Raw genomic sequence first — 21,168 nt, forward strand, 5'->3', positions numbered from 1 at the left:
CTACATCTGAAAATGATGAACATGTTTACCTGTTTGGTATAATTGGTTAATCATACACCTGACTATAATCCTGCAAAATCCATGACTTTGTGCAAGTGTACCTAGAAGAATTGGTGCTGTCTTGAAGGCAAAGGGTGGTCACAACAAATATTGATTTGATTTAGATTTCTCTTCTATTCATTCACTTTTGCATTTAGTTAATTGAGAAAAATAAACTATTAACACTTCTATTTTTGGGGTGTAGTATGTGCTGCCGGCGGTCGGGCTTCCGGCGACCAGCATACCGGCACCAGAATCCCGACCACCGGCATACCGACAGCTGGGCGAGCGCAAATGAGCCCCTTGTGGGCTCGCTGCACTCGCCACGCTGCGGGCACGGTGGTGCACTACGCGCGCCCCACTATCTATTCTCCCTCCAGGGGGGTCGTGGACCCCCAAGAGGGAGAAAAGTTGTCAGTATTCCGGTACCGGTATGGTGGTCGTCGGGAGTCTGGCCGTCGGAAGCCTGAAGACCACCCCTATTTTTTTAAAATCATTTTTACTTTGTAGCATTGTTTCCACACCTGCCTAAAATGTTTGTGTAACACACACACGCGCACACACACACACACACACACACGAAAATATAAGCTGTAGAATAGTATACAGTGCATGTGAGGGAAGGATATCTTGGAAGAAAATGCTTGAATTTGGCATCACTGTCTCTTTCCGCTTTCATTGCTAATCCTTAGTTTATACAACTGCTCCTATCACTGGACACTTCCGTCCACTTTTCTCACTTAGGTTAAATTTCTTTTTTTGAACTTTGGTTGTTAAAACTTTCACCTCCACAAATAGTTTTGTCTCTTCAGTATTTTCTTTAATGGTTGCTCCTGCCTTCCCCTATTTGTTTTTCTCATGGTATTTGAATTAATGAATGAGTTTTGCCTAACGTTTCCTTCCTTTTGATGAAAACACAATCATTAAAAGAAAAACAAACATTCATCTGTCCTATTGATCACTGGTACGAAAGATAACAATTTTATCAAACAGACTTTAGCCTAATAGTCCTGAGAGGAAACAGCCCTCTTTCTAGAGGTCATCAGAACCTACTCATCTCTTTCATGTAACTCTTGACACTGCTGACCCCAAAGTCCTGAAATTGACTTGTAGTATCTCCTATCCAATTCCCATATGACTAGTTATTGTATATACCTGTGATATTTATTTAGAAACTTACCTGCTGAGGATACCCAATTTCATTAGGTGAAGAGAACTCGAACGGAGATGCAGGTGGATACTTTGGGGGTAGGTGGGGGAAAAATGTCAATGTGGCCATTTCCTCTGGGTGAGACCATGAACCTATGTCACATACAGATGGAATAGGCTATGATGACACCGTTCACTGAGAATACTGATAACATGCTCCCTTCTGACACATTTCACGAGGAAGTTGGTACAATGCGGGAGGGTGACCTGCTCTCCTTGGAGTCTCCTGGCATTAAGAGAGTAGGTAAATATGTTTCAATGTACAATTCAACATCCCGGTCTGGTTGAAAGTGTACCTGACATACTCTTCACATTCCAGTCTATTATAACTTTATTACCAACCCCTTCACTCACTCCAATTTTAAAATATTCTACTTAGTTTTAATCTTAGTATTCATTTATGCCTTAAGCAAGCAGGGAATAGTCATGTAAAAATGCCTTCTGCATTCTGTTATCTTATTTAAATACTATACATCAAAATTGTATTTTTGTTTGTGGATAAATTCAGTTAACTAATTCACAGTTGACATGAAACACTCAGCTTCTCTCACCAGGTAGTGCAAACATTTATTCATTACCAGTACAATCTGTTGTAGATCACACAAAATTCTAAAATCTGGAACACAGAAACCGATGTTGATTTTCAGGATTGCCCAAAGCAGAAATACAAGGGCAGGTGCAGGTTTTCAGGATTTCCCGCAAGCGGTATCACAAGGGTTGGTATAGGTTTTCATGATTACCCGAATGTAAGAATCTCAAAAGGTTCTCTGGATTGTCTGAAAGCAGGAACACAGTAGCAGGATTACAGGAATTTATATGCAGGATGGATCCTGGGATCATGGAGCCAAGGTACTACCTTTAGAATGTAAGCTCTCATGAGCAGGGCCCTCTTCTCTCATGTGCTTATCCTTTCTTACTTTAATAATCATCAACTCCAGCAGTCTTCTGCCACCTGATACTTATTCCAGTGTCATATGCTGATGTAACTATGTTTATTTACCCTGTACTTGTCCTATACTGTCATCAACTGTAAGTTGCTGTTTTCCTGATTGATTATTCATGTACTCTGTAATTGGGCGCTGCGGAACCCTTGTGGAGCCATATAAATAAAGGATAATAATAACAATCCTCTAGATCAGGGCTGGCCAAACCGGTCCTCGAGATCTACCAACAGTTCATGTTTTCCAGGCCTCCTGCAGATCTGTAGAATTGTCAGTTAGGAATGAATGCAGCACATCTTAATTAGTAATGACTACACATGTGGACTAGCTAGGTGGTCTGGAAAATGTGAACTGTTGGTAGATCTCGAGGACTGGTTTGGCCAGCCCTGCTCTAGATGAGCCGTTGTACTGAAAAGCCTTTGCCAGCACTTCTTGATTTAAATAAGGTACACTGACTGGTGGATGTTCTATCTGATTACATGGGACCTGCTGTTCACTGATTTGTGCGACGTCAGATGACATCATTCTAAGATGGTGGCGCACACAGGCTGGAACTTTGGGAACCACTGGGAGGAGAATGCCAGCCCAATGAGGCAGCACAGTGGGGAACCCAGAGAGCATAAGACATATCACAGGACCCATTAACAAAGTCCTGGTATTCGGTATGTGAAAGATTAAATTACGAGCAGCTAATTTTTAGATGTGCTATTTTACAATTAATTATTCTAGATTATTACATTATGGTAACCTGCTTTGGCTTAAGATTTATTTAGAGGTACCAAAGAGCTGCTGATTAAATCATTAGGGGGCTGTGTGGGTTTCTACATAAGACATGAGTATTTTGATATGCCTCATATTATTCACTTACTATTCTATATCTATAAAGAAATGCACATAGTTGACCTCACTTACACATTCAGCATTGTTGTGATGATGAAGTAGAGAAAATCCTTAAAGAGATGTTGGGGGGCTCAGAATTGTGACCTGTAGCCAGAGCCGGCCCTCACCAATATGATGACCTAGGCAAGATTTTGGCTGGTGCCCCCCCCCCCCTCCTGCTAGGTCCACTTCTGAACCTGCACCCCTTTTCCAGCACCATCACCCCTCAGCCATAGCAGTTTGGTGCTCCTACCCCCTATATTTTAAATAGGAGCAGTGCGCACATTTGACGCACAGCTCAAAAAGGGGCATGTTCTTGCTGGGAAGGGGCGTGGTCACACAATAGTACCCCCAACTCAAATTATGCGTGCAACTTTATTCACATTTTGTCATGCAATAGTGGGCCTAATTCAGATCTGATCGCAGCAGCAAATTTGTTAGCTAATGGGCGAAACCATGTGCACTGCATGGGGAGGGCATATATAGCATGTGCAGAGAGAATTAGATTTGGGTGGGGTGTGTTCAAACTGAAATCTAAACTGCAGTGTAAAAATAAAGTAGCCAGCATTTACCCTGCACAGAAACAATATAACCCTCCCAAATCTAATACCCCTTTCACATCGCAAAAATAACCCGGTATATTGCCGAGTTTGAGCCGTGTCAACTGTCAACCCGGTTTGAGGTGCAGTGTGAAAGCGCCATTATGAATTTACCGTGTCAAACAACCCGGTATTTCAACCCATGTAAAAAGAAGGATCCTACACGGTTCAGAACCGGTTCATTTGGCAGTGTGAAAGCCTCAGACCCGCTATATTCAACCCGGTAATCTTAAAAAGGAGGTGATAGGTTGTCTCCCTGCATGATGTCACCTGTCTGAACCCGGAAATAAACAGGCAGCACGCTTTAAACAGTGTGTTTTTATTTATACTACATTCACAGTGCTGCATTGCTACAGTGCTTGGAGAATATGGCAAACTGGAGTGAGGATGATGTTAGGGAGCTGTTACGGATAAGAGGGGAGTCGGAAATCACCCACCAAATGACAGGGACTGTTAAGGATGCAATCACGTACAAAAACATAACGAAGATGCTTGCAGCCTCTGGATTCCACCGTACCTCCCAGCAGGTAATCAATAAACTAAAGGCCCTTAAAAGGAATTTCCATAAGGTCCACGACCACAACAGAAACAGAAGTGGTGCTGCCCGTATGGAGTGGCAATATTATGAGCAGTGTGCCACCATATTTGGCCACACAGCACTTGCAACACCGGTTAGCTTATCCTCCAGCATAGCAGCAGCAGAAACAAGACAGGCCTGTGCGGCTTCCACCTGCAGCATACAGGACCCAGACACCCGATCACCACCATCTACACTACTCGTACTGGATGATACGCAACCGATGCCAACCACAATGCCTGACCCAGTTGTACAGGAGCCCTGCAGGACTAAAACCACTGATGCGCCAGAAGACACAAAGGCTGGGCCAAGTCAAATGGCCCCAATTGCACAAACGCAGCACTATTGCACAAAAGTACAACAATCCTAAAAGCATAATAACTAACATTAACAATTAACGTAAACTAAACACAAAGTAACAACTCTAAACATTAACGTCATTAAATCTTAACAATAAATGCATACAATTAAAAATGATAAATGTTGCAGAGTATATGCAGTGTGTAGGTGGAAGGAGGCCACAAACACGTTTGCGAACACTGCTATTTTATATAAGCTCTTTGCAAATTCCAATAACATATTATTTGATTTGTGTCTGCAGTATATACTGTTCCGCCAAGGAGGCGCCGCCCAAACAAAACGGAGCAAGCTGCAAGAATTATGACCACTGTCCTGGTGGAGAAATTAGAGCAGATGGACGCTGCCATGGCTGATCGAGAAGATGCACGTCTCGAGCGATTTTTGCAGGCAGAGCAAGACATAAACAACACATTTATGACGCAGCTGATCTCTATGCAGGAAACCTATAATAGGGATGCAAGAGAACGTCAGAGAGAAATGTAGGAATTTCAAATGTCCATATTTGACCGAATGTTCCAATGCATTGAAGGGCTGCACACAGTGCCACCAAACTACCCTCAACCGCAGAGCCGGCCCTAACCAATATGATGCCCTAGGCAAGATTTTGGCTGGTGCCCCCTAGCACCACCCCTGGTTCCGCCTCTGACCTTGCACTTCTTTACCAGAACCATCACCCCTCAGCCATAACAGTCCTTATTTTGGTGTTTGTACCCCCTATATTTTAAATAGGAACAGTTCGCACATTTGGCGCACAGCCCAAAAAGGGGTGTGTTTTTGCTGGCAAGGGGCATGGCCACACAATAGTAACCCCAATTCCAAATACGCCACACAGTACTGCACTTTATTCACATTTGATCATGCGATAGTTTCCATAATTAATATTACATCCCACAGTAGTATCACTTTACCTTATAAACGTTACTCCTCACAGTAGAGCCCCTTATTCACATTACATCACACTGAATTGCTCCTTATTCACATTACACTACACCCTATTGCTCTTTATTCACATTAGACGACACAGTAGTACCCTTTCTATACGCAACACCACATAGAAGAGCACCTTAAACACATAATTCCACACAGTAATGCCCCTAACACATATGAGACACATTATTAATGTCCTTCTAAACATAATGTGCTTACACATTATGACAACCTTTATTAATGCCCTTTTACACAGAATGTCCCTTACACATATGCCGCACATTAATGCCCTAATACACATAATGACACACATAGTGCCCCCTACACATTTGCTGCACATTGTTAGTGCCCCTATACACATAATGACAAATACAGTAGTACCCTGTTACACATACTGTATGCCACACATTATTAATGCCCTTATACACATAATGACACATAGTGCCCCTTATACATATGTTGCACATTAATGCATTTTTACATGACACACATAATGCTCCTTACACATATTCCGAACACTACTGCACAACCAACCCACTCACATGCACACAGCACTCACACTGCTGCTAACACTGTGACCTCTGCCTCTGCTTGGATACAGATGTGTCCTCATAAATCTTGCCTCAGTGCTAACGTCGGGCACATTTTTTAATGAAAATGCATCTTATTTGCATTGTTATGTGGCTAGGATGCACAAGCAGCTTCTGCTGATTAAAATGATATACAGCATGCCTTTATACTGTGTGAGACTGTGGCTGTATCTGCATATGAAATGTTACACACAGAATATAGGCATGCTGCATATCATTTTAATCAGCAGAAGCTGCTGATGCCCCTGGGCATATCAAATGCCCTAGGCAATTGCCTAGTTTGCCTATAGCTATGGCCGGCTCTGCTCAACCGTATACCCAATATTACCCTGTACCCCCCTACTATGATCATACCCCACCTCAACCAACGCCACACCATACCCATCCTCGACATAACCAACCCCAACAAACCCCACCTCCACTAACTCCAACTCACTATACCCATCCTCGACATACACAACCTCAACACACCCAATCACCTTCTGAAACGGAGACAACTACAGAGTCTCCTGTTTATCGTAATTTATCTTAAATGGTTATTGTTTTTTAAAAAAGTTGGTTTTAAAATCATAGGAGTGTTTTTCCTACACTATTACTGGTTGGACTTTTATTACTGTAAAGATTTCACTACTTTATTTACCAAAGTTTTATACAAATTAAAATTCTACGGTCTCTGATCTTTTGTTAATCTTTGGACTTGTCCTATTTTTACTTACAAACAAAATGCATGATACATCCATTTCAAATTGGATATTGATGTTGTACATTTGTTATCGACACAGTAGCAGAACGTCAACTAAACAGGTTTATTTTTTGTAGCAACAACAATTTACTGAATATACAAACTGAAAAAAATTAACGGAGTAATGAGGGAAGGTTGGCCATTATAGCAGACCTCATCTGTTCTGCACTTCCAGAATGGTCGGCCAGATAGGCCTCACAATCAAGTGCAGGGTACGCAGCAGAGACCAGCACTGTCCACTCTGGTAGGAATTCCTCCCTCTGAAACTCACATAGGTTATGCAGAATACAACATGCTGCAACAATGTTAGGTATGATATTAATGTCTACATCATTGCGCTTCATAAGACAGCGCCAACGTCCTTTTAATCGTCCAAAGGCATTTTCGACCACCATTCTTGCTGAGCTCAGGGTGTGCGTATAAGTAATTTGATTGGAGCTCAGCTGGACATGTTGGGTGAACCCCTTCATGAGCCATCGTCGTAATGGGTAGGCGGCATCACCAATTATGTGTACCGGGATCTCCACTCCATCCACAAATTTTGATTTCTAGTAGGAATATAGATAAAAAAAATGTACGTTAGCACCAAGAAATTGGAATACAAATATGAGCAGACTCCTCCGTGATGGGCAGGCTGCTGGGCACATAGGAAGCATGTTTGAAGGTAACGCCAACTAATTGGTCCCAATGTAAATTAAATTGCATTCATCTATTACCTGCTTGATTCATGAACATTGCGTCATTTTAACACATCTTTTCTTGGGCATGTTTTCAAAAGTATTAAAATTATTAAACAAAATCACCTCTCTTGGAAAAAGGTAGCCCCCTTGCTTGTCCTCTGCTACCCGGTACAGATCAGAGTTTGCAAGCACTCGAGCGTCATGTGACCGTCCCGGCCAACCGATGAATACGTCTGTGAAACTAATATAAAAATATATATTAAGTTGTAAATTAATTATAAACAATTAGCATTAAGAAAACACAATGATAAGAACATTACCAATACTTATGATCCACCACAGCTTGCAAAACAATGGAATGCCATCCCTTTCTGTTGTAGTAGTCGGCAGGATTATCATGAGCAGGGCCGTCTTAACAGCAGTGTAGGTCCCTGGGCACAGCGATGCACTGGGGTCCCCTACCCATCCTCCAGCGGTAGGGGTGGGTGGTGCTATCAGCCGCAGCATTGATGTCCCGTGAGCGGTAGCGGGTGTTCTATCTGCCACTCAGTATGTAGGACCTGGAGCAGTAATTTCTGCTAATTACTCCTTTACTGCACAGATGGTGTAAGATGGGGTGGGAGGGAGAACACTAAACTGTAGAAGAGGCATTGGGATGAATAAAGGGGCCCTTTTACATAACTTCCAGGGTGGTAAGGGGTGTGTAATACGCAGGGGAGGTGTGGATAGTGGAGTGGACTTAATATTCATCATTTTCGGTGGGAGGGAGGCTTGGTTGACTGCAGATATCTCCAGTTCCTGGAAATAGATTTCTTAGCTTTGAAAGCTATAAAAAAACTAGAGAGTCCCACCTTTCAAGAAGTTCTGGGAACTTGGGGATCAGAGTTCAGGAGCCAGAGCAATCCACCGGCAAAAGTATAAAACTGCAAACCAGATGTGTGGAGCTGGAGCAGGGACCAGTTGCTTGAAGGCTTATATCACTAGTTCTGGGCATAGTAGAGACAAGCTACCAATGTCCACTGAAAGGGGGGAGTCCCATATTTTGGAGAATATCCTCAAAAAACTCTAAGTTAGACAGAACCAGAGATATCTGGCTGGGAAGAGCAATTAACAGTCTTGGATGGGGACCACTGCTTCGAAGTCAGATATCTCCGGTTCCCCTGGGCCGATTTTCAAAAATCTGGTACCCCTGGAAAGAGGGGACCCTCAGCTATCAGCTTAGGGCCCTTAGACTCCTGGGGCCCTTGGGCAAGAGCCCATTGAGCCCATACGAAAAGACGGCCCTGATCATGAGGTGCGATTATAGGGATGTGGGTACCATCAATTGCACCTGCACACTGCGGATATCCAGACTCCACAAATCCCAATATTGTTTTATCCAAACGCTGGCCATGCGGAAGAGAAATAAATCTGTGGTATAGGTTGTCCACCAATGCTCTGGTCACCTCATGCACAATGGTGCAAACGGTAGATAACCCCACACCAAACAGGCAAGCAATTGTGCGATATTCACCTGGAGTGGCATACCACCACAATGCTATAGCTAGCCTCCTGCTTGGCTCTATTGGTGACCTGAAGTTTGTGGTCTGTCTAGAGAGTGCTGGGGACATTAAATCCAAAAGATAGTGGAATGTGTGACGTGACATTCTGAAGTGACACTCACACTGAACATCCTGAAAGTTCAGCACACTTTGCATAAAAACTTGCCCATGCTGCCGTTCTCTAGACCACAATTTTCGTTGAGTAGTGAGGTTAAGGTTGAGTATGGTGGTCACAGAAGCAGATATAAACGATCTCCTCCTGCGCAGGTATTGCCGGCGACGAATGGCGGTGTCTCTCAAATACTGCAGCCTCCTCCTCCTCATAACATAGCTGCTGAACAAGCTACAGAATGTGAGAAGCTCAAACATCCTTTCACAGGCTGAATCCAAGAGCAGTACAGCTGAGACTATCATAAAGTCTATAGAGACATGTGCTGTGTCGGCCATGATTGCTGCACTACTGAGCACTCCCCAGCCCCTCCTTGTAATACCTTTCAAACCTCATCAATAGGAGACAGAAAAGTCCATTTATAATGACATCACAAATGTTTTCAAATGGTGAACCGGGTTCAGTGTGAAAGGCACCAACCCGGGAATAACCCGGTAATAACACGGCTCCAAACTGCGATGTGAAAGGGGTATAGCGTGTTCAGAGTAGACCCGGGTCGGAAGCGTGTTCAAAAGCCGGTTCTTTACCGGGTTAGCGATGTGAAAGCGGTATAACTCTCTCTACAGATGTTATATCTGCCCCTCCTGCGGTGGTTTTGCCTATTAGCTAACAAATTTGCTGCTGCGATCAGATCTGAATTGCCCCCAGTGTCCCTTAGTCATGTTACATCACACAATAGTACCACTTTACCTTATATACGTTACTCCTCACAGTAGTGCCCCTTATTCACATTACATCACACTGAATTGCTCCTTATTCACATTACATCACACCATATTGCTCTTTATTCACATTAGACTACACAGTAGTGCCCTTTCAATACATTACACCAAATAGTAGAGCACCTTTTACACATAATGCCACACATTAGTGATGCATTTATACACATAATACCACAGAGTAATGCTTCTTACAAATATGGCACACATTATTAATATCCTTATAAACATAATGCACCTTACACATTATGCCAACCTTTATTAATGCCCTTATACACATAATGTCCCTTACACATATGCCGCACATTATTAATGCCCTTATACACATAATGGGGGTAATTCAGACTTGATCGCTAGGCTGCGTTATCGTACAGCGAGCAATCGGGTCTAAACTGCACATGTGTATGCACTGCAATTTGCAGGCGCGCCGCAAGGTTACAAAGTAGATCGCCGCTCAGCGATGGGTTTGTGCAAAGGATCCATTCGCACGGGCTTTTGCAAGGAGATTGACAGGAAGAAGCCATTTGTGGGTGGCAACTGACCGTTTTCTGGGAGTGTTTGGAAAAGTGCAGGTGTGTCCATGCACTTGCAGGGAGGGTTCCTGATGTCAATTTCAGTCCCGGACAGTCTGAAGCGTTTGCAGCAGCTATTGTAATAGTCACCTGACCAGTCATCCCAAACAGGCTCTCACCACTACAATCCATTTTGAATGCAGCTGCAAGGCTAATCTTCCTTGCTAGACATTCATCGTCTGCAAATCCGCTCTGTCTGTCCCTCCATTGGTTTCCGGTATTCTACCGTATTAAATATAAAATACTTTTACTGACATACAAGGCTATTAACCAAACTGCACCAATGTACATCTCTTCACTCATTTCAAAATATCTCCCTACCAGACCTCTCCGCTCTGCACAAGATCTGCATCTCTCATCCACATGCATTACTTGTTCACACTCAAAATGACAGGACTTTATCTAAGCTTCATTCTGTGGAATGCCCTCCCACGCACAATAAGACTCACCTCTAGTCTCCAAACCTTTTAAACGTTCCCTGAAACCTCACCTCTTCAGAAAAGCCTATCAAATTCCAGACCCAACCACATAACCTTCAGTGCTTCCCTATCTAATTACATCCTCTCTATACAGTACACATAACATCACATATCTTGTCTTTCTTTCTCTAACGTCCTAGTGGATGCTGGGGACTCCGTAAGGACCATGGGGAATAGCGGCTCCGCAGGAGACTGGGCACAGCTAAGAAAGAATTAGGACTACCTGGTGTGCACTGGCTCCTCCCACTATGACCCTCCTCCAGACTTCAGTTAGAATCCTGTGCCCGGCCGAGCTGGATGCACACTAGGGGCTCTCCTGAGCTCCTAGAAAGAAAGTATATGTTAGGTTTTTTATTTTACAGTGAGATCTGCTGGCAACAGACTCACTGCAGCGAGGGACTAAGGGGAGAAGAAGCGAACCTACCTAACTGGTGGTAGCTTGGGCTTCTTAGGCTACTGGACACCATTAGCTCCAGAGGGATCGACCGCATGGAACCGGCCATTGGTGTTCGGTCCCGGAGCCGCGCCGCCGGCCCCCTTACAGAGCCAGAAGCAAGAAGAATCCGGAAAATCGGCGGCAGAAGACATCAATCTTCACCAAGGTAGCGCACAGCTGTGCGCCATTGCTCCTCATACACACCACACTCCGGTCACTGAGGGTGCAGGGCGCTGGGGGGGGGGCGCCCTGAGAAGCAATAAATACACCTTGGCTGGCAAATATATCACAATATATAGCCCCAGAGGCTATATATGTGATAAATACCCCTGCCAGAATCCATAAAAATGCGGGAGAAAAGTCAGTGAAAAAGGGGCGGAGCTATCTCCCTCTGCACACTGGCGCCATTTTTCCCTCACAGTTCCGCTGGAAGGAAGCTCCCTGACTCTCCCCTGCAGTCTACACTACAGAAAAGGGTAAAAAAGAGAGGGGGGGGGCACTAAATTTAGGCGCAAAATACATATATAGCAGCTATAGGGGATATAATTTAGTTAATCCCTGTATTATATAGCGCTCTGGTGTGTGCTGGCATACTCTCTCTCTGTCTCCCCAAAGGGCTTTGTGGGGTCCTGTCTTCTGTCAGAGCATTCCCTGTGTGTGTGCGGTGTGTCGGTACGGCTGTGTCGACATGTTTGATGAGGAGACTTATGTGGAGGAGGAGCAGGTGCCTATAAATGTGTTGTCACCACCTGCGGGGCAGACACCGGAGTGGATGGACTTGTGGAAGGAATTACGCGAAAGTGTCGACTCCTTACATAAAAAATTTGACGACATGCCAAATGTGGGGCAGCCGGCTTCTCAGCCCGTGCCTGCCCAGACGTCTCAAAAGTCATCAGGGGCTCTAAAACGCCCGCTACCTCAGGTGACAGACACAGATGTCGACACGGATACTGATACCAGTGTCGACGACGAAGAGACTAATGTAATGTCCAATAGGGCCACTCGTTATATGATTGAGGCAATGAAAAATGTTTTACACAAAAAGCTATATATACACACACTGGTATTATACTGAGACCAGCTATTGCCTCAGCATGGATGTGCAGTGCGGCAGCTGCATGGTCAGACTCCCTGTCAGAGAACATTGACACCCTAGACAGGGACACTATATTGCTAAACATAGAGCATATTAAAGACGCTGTCTTTTACATAAGAGATGCACAGAGGGATATTTGCCGGCTGGCATCAAAAATAAGTGCACTGTCCATTTGTGCCAGGAGAGGGTTATGGACCCGGCAGTGGACAGGGGATGCAGATTCCAAAAGGCACATGGAAGTTTTGCCTTATAAGGGTGAGGAGTTGTTCGGGGATGGTCTTTCAGACTTAGTTTCCACAGCAACAGCTGGGAAGTCGGCATTTTTGCCACATGTCCCCTCACAACCAAAGAGAGCACCGTATTATCAGGTGCAGTCCTTTCGCCCCCAAAAAAGCAGATGGGGTAGAGGCGCGTCCTTTCTGCCCAGAGGCAGAGGTAGGGGAAAAAAAGCTGCAGCATACAGCCACTTCCCAGGAACAAAAGTCCTCCCCCGCTTCTTCTGCTAAGTCCGCCGCATGACGCTGGGGCTCAGCAGGCGGAGCCAGGTACGGTGGGGGGCCGTCTCAAAAACTTCAGCAATCAGTGGGCTCGCTCACAGGTAGATCTCTGATCCTTCAAGTGGTATCTCAGGGGTACAGGCTGGAATTCGAGACATCCCCCCCCCCCCGCCGTTTCCTCAAATCTGCCTTACCAATGACTCCTTCAGAAAGGGAGGCTGTGTTAGAGGCAATTCACAAGCTGTATTCCCAGCAGGTGATAGTCAAGGTGCCCCTACTTCAACAAGGACGTGGTTACTATTCCACAATGTTTGTGGTACCGAAACCGGACGGTTCGGTGAGACCCATTTTAAATTTGAAATCCTTGAACACATATTTGAAAAAATTCAAGTTCAAGATGGAATCGCTCAGGGCGGTTATTGCAAGCCTGGAAGAGGGAGATTACATGGTATCTCTGGACATCAAGGATTCTTACCTGCATGTCCCCATTTACCATCCTCACCAGGAGTACCTCAGATTTGTGGTACAGGATTGTCATTACCAATTCCAGACGTTGCCGTTCGGCCTGTCCACGGCACCGAGGGTATTTACCAAGGTAGTGGCCGAAATGATGATACTCCTTCGGAAAAAGGGAGTTTTAATTGTCCCATACTTGGACGATCTCCTGATAAGGGCGAGGTCCAGAGAGCAGTTGTTGGTCGGCGTAGCATTATCTCAGGAAATGCTACACCAGCACGGTTGGATTCTGAATATTCCAAAGTCTCAGCTGGTTCCGGCGACACGTATACTGTTCCTAGGGATGATTCTGGACACGGTCCAGAAAAAAGTGTTTCTCCCAGAGGAGAAAGCCGAGGAGCTGTCGTCTCTAGTGAGAGGCCTCCTGAAACCAAAACAGGTGTCGGTGCATCATTGCACGCGAGTCCTGGGAAAGATGGTAGCTTCCTACGAAGCGATTCCATTCGGCAGGTTCCATGCCAGAACTTTTCAGTGGGACCTGTTGGACCAATGGTCCGGATCGCATCTTCAAATGCATCGGTTGATAACCCTGTCTCCAAGAACCAGGGTGTCTCTGCTGTGGTGGCTGCAGAGTGCTCATCTCAGAGAGGGCCGCAGATTCGGCATACAGGACTGGGTCCTGGTGACCACGGATGCCAGCCTTCGGGGCTGGGGGGCAGTCACTCAGGGAAGAAACTTCCAAGGACTTTGGTCAAGTCAGGAGACTTCCCTACACATAAATGTTCTGGAACTGAGGGCCTTTTACAATGCCCTAAGTCAAGCAAAGCCCCTGCTTCAAAACCGGCCGGTTCTGATCCAGTCAGACAACATCACGGCGGTCGCCCATGTAAATCGACAGGGCGGCACAAGAAGCAGGGCGGCGATGGCAGAAGCCACAAGGATTCTCCGTTGGGCGGAAAATCACGTGTTAGCACTGTCAGCAGTGTTCATTCCGGGAGTGGACAACTGGGAAGCAGACTTCCTCAGCAGGCACGACCTCCACCCGGGAGAGTGGGGACTTCATCCAGAAGTCTTCCAACTGATTGTAAACCGTTGGGAAAGGCCACAGGTGGACATGATGGCGTCCCGCTTAAACAAAAAGCTGGAAAAATATTGCGCCAGGTCAAGAGACCCTCTGTTATGATTCCAGCACTCTGGTCTGAGGAGATCTTTTGCGAGGACCGGAGCACTGGAACGAAATGCTGGGGAAGGGAGCAGGAATGGAAAATAGCCCCTTGCGCCCTAACTCAGTTGTCTCGCCCGTGCTGTCAGAAATCCCCTGCGAGACTATGGTTGCTTGAGCCCATGGCAGCCGCGTTTGAAGGGCGGATTATGTCTGCCCAACTCCGATGCCCCCTCAGGTCTTAATGGGAGACAAAGGGAAATCCGAGACAGGGTGATAACAAGGGGCCCTCTGACTAAACAACCAGGCCAGGGGCTACAAGAAACTAAAAACTAGAATATGTGCGGAAAAACCGCCAGGGAAAAGGACAACCAAAATATCCACTTGTCCACTCTCCTACCCGGCACCGCCGAGTTCCGGAGAGGACTTGTGGAAGCGGAACCCTCCGCAAATGCTCCGAAACAGAATATAAAGAAAAAGCAGCTGAGCCGCAACATACGGCAGAGCCGTAACTCACGAACACCACACGATATTCTCTGGTGATCGTTGAGGATAACAGGGGACCAAACGACTTCTTGGGATGAGATGACAACTCCAAGATACAGAACTTCTGAGGACAGGAATGACCGGATACAGCAGGACAGGAACAGACGTTCAGCAAACCAAGGCAGCATGCAGGAAGCTATTACCGGCGTCTGTGTGCAGCACTGGGCAGGTATTTAGCAGGGAGTCCTCCAATCAGCTGTTCAGAGCCTGATTGGTATTAATGCCGTGCAGCTGCCTTGCTGCACGGCCAGAAGACAAGTGTGTGTGTGCAATTAGACCCTGCAACGGGGAACGCGGTCCGCCCGTGGCGTCCCCGTTGCTAGGGTCCGTGCGGCTCAGCGCGCCCGGCGTCTAGCGTTGCTAGGAAGCCGGCGGCTGAACGCGCACGGCGTCCCTAGTTGCTAGGCGCCGGGCCGCGCGGACATTGCGGACCCCGGCGCCTAACACCCTCAGGCGATAGCTGTGGACGCTCTAGTGACACCGTGGGTGTACCGGTCGGTTTATGTGTTCCCTCCTCTTCCTCTCATACCCAAGGCACTGAGGATAATAAGGAGAAGAGGCGTAAGAACTATACTCATTGTTCCGGATTGGCCAAGAAGAGCTTGGTACCCGGAACTTCAAGAAATGATCTCAGAGGACCCATGGCCTCTGCCGCTCAGACAGGACCTGCTGCTGCAGGGGCCCTGTCTGTTCCAAGACTTACCGCGGCTGCGTTTGACGGCATGGCGGTTGAACGCCGGATCCTAAAAGAAAAGGGTATTCCGGAGGAAGTCATTCCTACGCTTATTAAAGCTAGGAAAGATGTAACCGTACAACATTATCACCGCATATGGCGAAAATATGTTGCGTGGTGTGAGGCCAGGAAGGCCCCAACGGAGGAATTCCAGTTAGGTCGATTTCTGCACTTCCTACAGTCAGGGGTGACTATGGGCCTAAAATTGGGTTCCATTAAGGTCCAGATTTCGGCTCTGTCGATTTTCTTCCAAAAAGAACTGGCTTCACTGCCTGAAGTTCAGACATTTGTCAAGGGAGTGCTGCATATTCAGCCTCCTTTTGGGCCCCCAGTGGCACCGTGGGACCTCAACGTGGTGTTGGGTTTCCTAAAGTCACATTGGTTTGAGCCACTCAAAACCGTGGATTTAAAATATCTCACGTGGAAAGTGGTCATGCTTTTGGCCTTGGCTTCGGCAAGGCGGGTGTCAGAATGGGCGGCTTTGTCATGTAAAAGCCCCTATTTGATTTTCCATATGGATAGGGCAGAATTGAGGACTCGTCCCCAATTTCTTCCTAAGGTGGTATCAGCTTTTCACTTGAACCAACCTATCGTGGTGCCTGCGGCTACTAGGGACTTGGAGGACTCCAAGTTACTGGACGTAGTCAGGGCCTTGAAAATTTATGTTTCCAGGACGGCTGGAGTCAGGAAGACTGACTCGCTATTTATCCTGTATGCACCAAACAAGATGGGTGCTCCTGCTTCAAAGCAGACTATTGCTCGCTGGATTTGTAGCACAATTCAGCTTGCACATTCTGTGGCTGGCCTGCCACAGCCTAAATCTGTAAAAGCCCATTCCACGAGGAAAGTGGGCTCTTCTTGGGCGGCTGCCCGAGGGGTCTCGGCTTTACAACTTTGCCGAGCTGCTACTTGGTCAGGGGCAAACACGTTTGCAAAATTCTACAAATTTGATACCCTGGCTGAGGAGGACCTTGAGTTCTCTCATTTGGTGCTGCCGAGTCATCCGCACTCTCCCGCCCGTTTGGGAGCTTTGGTATAATCCCCATGGTCCTTACGGAGTCCCCAGCATCCACTAGGACGTTAGAGAAAATAAGATTTTACTCACCGGTAAATCTATTTCTCGTAGTCCGTAGTGGATGCTGGGCGCCCGTCCCAAGTGCGGACTGTCTGCAATACTTGTATATAGTTATTGTTAACTAAAAGGGTTATTGTTGAGCCATCTGTTGAGAGGCTCTGTTATGTTCATACTGTTAACTGGGTATAATATCACGAGTTATACGGTGTGATTGGTGTGGCTGGTATGAGTCTTACCCGGGATTCAAAATCCTTTCCTTATTGTGTCAGCTCTTCCGGGCACAGTATCCTAACTGAGGCTTGGAGGAGGGTCATAGTGGGAGGAGCCAGTGCACACCAGGTAGTCCTAATTCTTTCTTAGCTGTGCCCAGTCTCCTGCGGAGCCGCTATTCCCCATGGTCCTTACGGAGTCCCCAGCATCCACTACGAACTACGAGAAACAGATTTACCGGTGAGTAAAATCTTATTTTACTCTCACACCCTCCTGACACTTGGCCAACATTGCTGAGGGATCATATCATCCAACCCATTAAGAACCTAGCAATCTGGTGGACCATTATGCAATAGGTAGCATCTATCCTTGTGTATCAATGCCTATTTCCCTATAGATTGTAAGCTTGTGAGCAGGGCCTTCCTACCTCTATGTCTGTCTGTTTTTACTCCGTTTTGTTCTATTACTGTTGTTCTAATTGTAAAGCGCAACGAAATATGCTGCGCTATGTAAGAAACTGTTAATAAATAATAAATAAAATAAGTCCTGGGCTACTCAGAGACTGCACAAAATCTGTTTGTACAGCTCTGCTACACAAGCGTTCACACACTTGCACAGCTAAAATACACTCCCCTGTGGGCGGCGACTATCTGATCACTGCAGTGCAAAAATCGCTTGCTAGCGATCAGGTCTAAATTAGGCCCAATGACACACACATTGTCACACATTATTAGTGCACTTATACACATAATGGCACACATAGTGCCCCTTACACATATGCCGCACATTATTAATGCATTTATACACATGATACACATAATGCCCTTACACATATGCCGACCACTACTGCACAACCAACCCACCAACACATACTAATCACATGGCCGCTAACATTATGACCTCTTGCTCTGCTTGGATACAGATCTGTCCTGGCATGTCAGCTTGCAGCTCTGGTAATGTTGGGCTTTTTTTTAATGAAAATGCATCTTATTTGTATTACTATGTGGCTATGATGCACAAGCAGCTTCTTCTGATTAAAATGATATGCAGTATGCCTATATTCTGTGTGCAGCTGTGGCTGTATCTGCAAACAAAATGCTATGTTACAGTGACTTCCAGGAATACACTGTAATGTAGCATTTCGTATGTAGATACAGTCGCAGTCATACACAGAATATAGGCTTGCCGCATATCATTTTAATCAGCAGAAGCTGCTTGTGCCGCTAGGCATACCAAATGTAGTATAAAAAGAGAAATATACTCTGAGCTTGAAACAATGTATCTAAAATATATATGTGCAGTCGGACACAGAAGATTGACTCAGTACAACTTGAATATAATATAAAACAATTTTTATATATAGTATCTATTAGAAACAACAATTACAGCATTCAATAAAAACAGATAATTAATAACGGTTAGTACATTCTCTCACACAGACTAGCTAAATGAGAGTTGGAATAACATGCAGCATGAAATAAGACTATTAAATTATCTCTTTCAAGTGGTGATGATGAAAATCAAAACACTGGCGTCCCAGTGTGTTAGTTTACGTTTGGAATTCCTGCAGAAATATTTACATTCTCACAGTCTCAGAATTTTGTATGAAAACATTGAGAGAAAGAAAGGTGCAATTTATAATTTGTGCTCCCGTGCTGGTTCCTGTGTTAGTATGCAATCAGGGTCCTTTATAAAGATGAACTACACGTGGAGTGGAGATATAACGTTCATTTACTGTTGTAATAACAGCGGGTAATTGCCGTCTTTCCCAGAGTGGTATTCATTGGTTTAAATATGAATGGCAGTGCTCGTACATGATGAATATAGCCGCCGTGGAGATGGCTATCCGGAAAACGGGTGTTAGGCCCCACAGCGGAGGTCAAACAGAACTCACCCGACCAGTGTTGGTAAAGTCGTGCGGCAAAATTCTGAGACTGTGAGACTGTAAATATTTCTGCAGGAATTACAAACGTAAACTAACACACTGGGACGCCAGTGTTTTGATTTTCATCATCACCACTTGAAAGAGATAATTTAATAGTCTTATTTCATGCTGCATGTTATTCCAACTCTCATTTAGCTAGTCTGTGTGAGAGAATGTACTAACCGTTATTAATTATCTGTTTTTATTGAATGCTGTAATTGTTGTTTCTAATAGATACTATATATAAAAATTGTTTTATATTATATTCAAGTTGTACTGAGTCAATCTTCTGTGTCCGACTGCACATATATATTTTAGATACATTGGGGTATATTTACTAAGATTCGTAATTTCCGAAAATAGGTCAAAGTTCAATCACGAATGACATCGGCAGTGTAAAACTGCAACTTTTTGAATTGATTACGACTAATTTACTAAGCTGTCGTATTCGTATTTTTCTTTGCTTCCGATGTCGATGTCATTCGTGTTTTTTTACCTAATTTGACGGCAGTGATTAGCAAAACACTGCCGTTTTTTTTACAATCAATCTCGGCCGGATCTGTGTGATCCATGCTGGGGTTCGTATTTTTTTTTTTTTTTAAATTAAACAAAGTAAAATCCTAAAAAAAATTGCGTGGGGTCCCCCCTCCTAAGCATAACCAGCCTCGGGCTCTTTGAGCCGATCCTGGTTGCAGAAATATGGGAAAAAAAATGACAGGGGTTCCCCCATATTTAAGCAACCAGCATCGGGCTCTGCGCCTGGTCCTGGTCCCAAAAATACGGGGGACAAAAAGAGTAGGGGTCCCCCGTATTTTGAAAACCAGCACCGGGCTCCACTAGCTGGACAGATAATGCCACAGCCGGGGGTCACTTTTATACAGCGCCCTGCGGCCGTGGCATCAAAAATCCAACTAGTCACCCCTGGCCGGGGTACCCTGGGGGAGTGGGGACCCCTTCAATCAAGAAGTCCCCCCCCCCCAGCCACCCAAGGGCCACGGGTGAAGCCCGAGGCTGTCCCCCCCCATCCAATGGGCTGCGGATGGGAGGGCTGATAGCCTTTGTTGTAAAATAAAAGATATTGTTTTTAGTAGCAGTACTACAAGTCCCAGCAAGCCTCCCCCGCATGCTTGTACTTGGAGAACCACAAGTACCAGCATGCGGCGGAAAAACGGGCCCGCTGGTACCTGTAGTACTACCACTAAAAAAATACCCAAAAAAACACAAGACACACACACCGTGAAAGTATAATTTTATTACATACATACACACATACATACATACTTACCTTATGTTCCCACGCAGGTCGGTCCTCTTCTCCAGTAGAATCCAAGGGGTACCTGTTGAAGAAATTCTACTCACCAGATCCAGTGGTCCAGGCTCCTCGGCAAATCCAGGGATAATCCACGTACTTGAATAAAACAAAAAAACGGCTGCCCGACCACGAACTGAAAGGTGACCCATGTTTGCACATGGGTCACCTTTCCACGAATGCCAGAAACCCACTTTGCCTTCTGGCTAAGTGGGTTTCTTCAGCCAATCAGGGAGTGCCACGTTGTAGCACTCTCCTGATCAGCTGTGTGCTGCTGTCCTCACTGACAGGCAGCACGCGGCAGTGTTACAATGTAGCGCCTATGCGCTACATTGTAACCAATGATGGGAACTTTCTGCTCAGCGGTGACGTCACTTTAGGTCAACCGCAGGGCAGAAAGTTCCCATCATTGGTTACAATGTAGCGCATAGGCGCTACATTGTAACACTGCCGCGTGCTGCCTGTCAGTGAGGACAGCAGCACACAGCTGATCAGGAGAGTGCTACAACGTGGCACTCCCTGATTGGCTGAAGAAACCCACTTAGCCAGAAGGCAAAGTGGGTTTCTGGCATTCGTGGAAAGGTGACCCATGTGCAAACATGGGTCACCTTTCAGTTCGTGGTCGGGCAGCCGTTTTTTTGTTTTATTCAAGTACGTGGATTATCCCTGGATTTGCCGAGGAGCCTGGACCACTGGATCTG

General features: G+C 45.7%; 2 long non-coding RNA genes across 3 annotated transcripts in view; one reads left to right on the forward strand and one right to left on the reverse strand.

The window, feature by feature from the left end:
- Nucleotides 1–21,168, forward strand: part of LOC135058107 (uncharacterized) — a 321,817-nt gene that overhangs the window by 21,931 nt on the left and 278,718 nt on the right. The window lies entirely within an intron of this gene.
- LOC135058105 (uncharacterized) lies at nucleotides 7,191–7,918 on the reverse strand. Its single transcript, XR_010244605.1, has 3 exons — nucleotides 7,864–7,918; nucleotides 7,667–7,784; nucleotides 7,191–7,411 (listed from the first exon to the last, which is right to left on the reverse strand). It is a non-coding gene; the product is annotated as an uncharacterized LOC135058105 (long non-coding RNA).

This window comes from Pseudophryne corroboree, chromosome 3 (assembly GCF_028390025.1).
Source record: "Pseudophryne corroboree isolate aPseCor3 chromosome 3, aPseCor3.hap2, whole genome shotgun sequence".
Lineage (NCBI taxonomy): Eukaryota > Metazoa > Chordata > Amphibia > Anura > Myobatrachidae > Pseudophryne > Pseudophryne corroboree.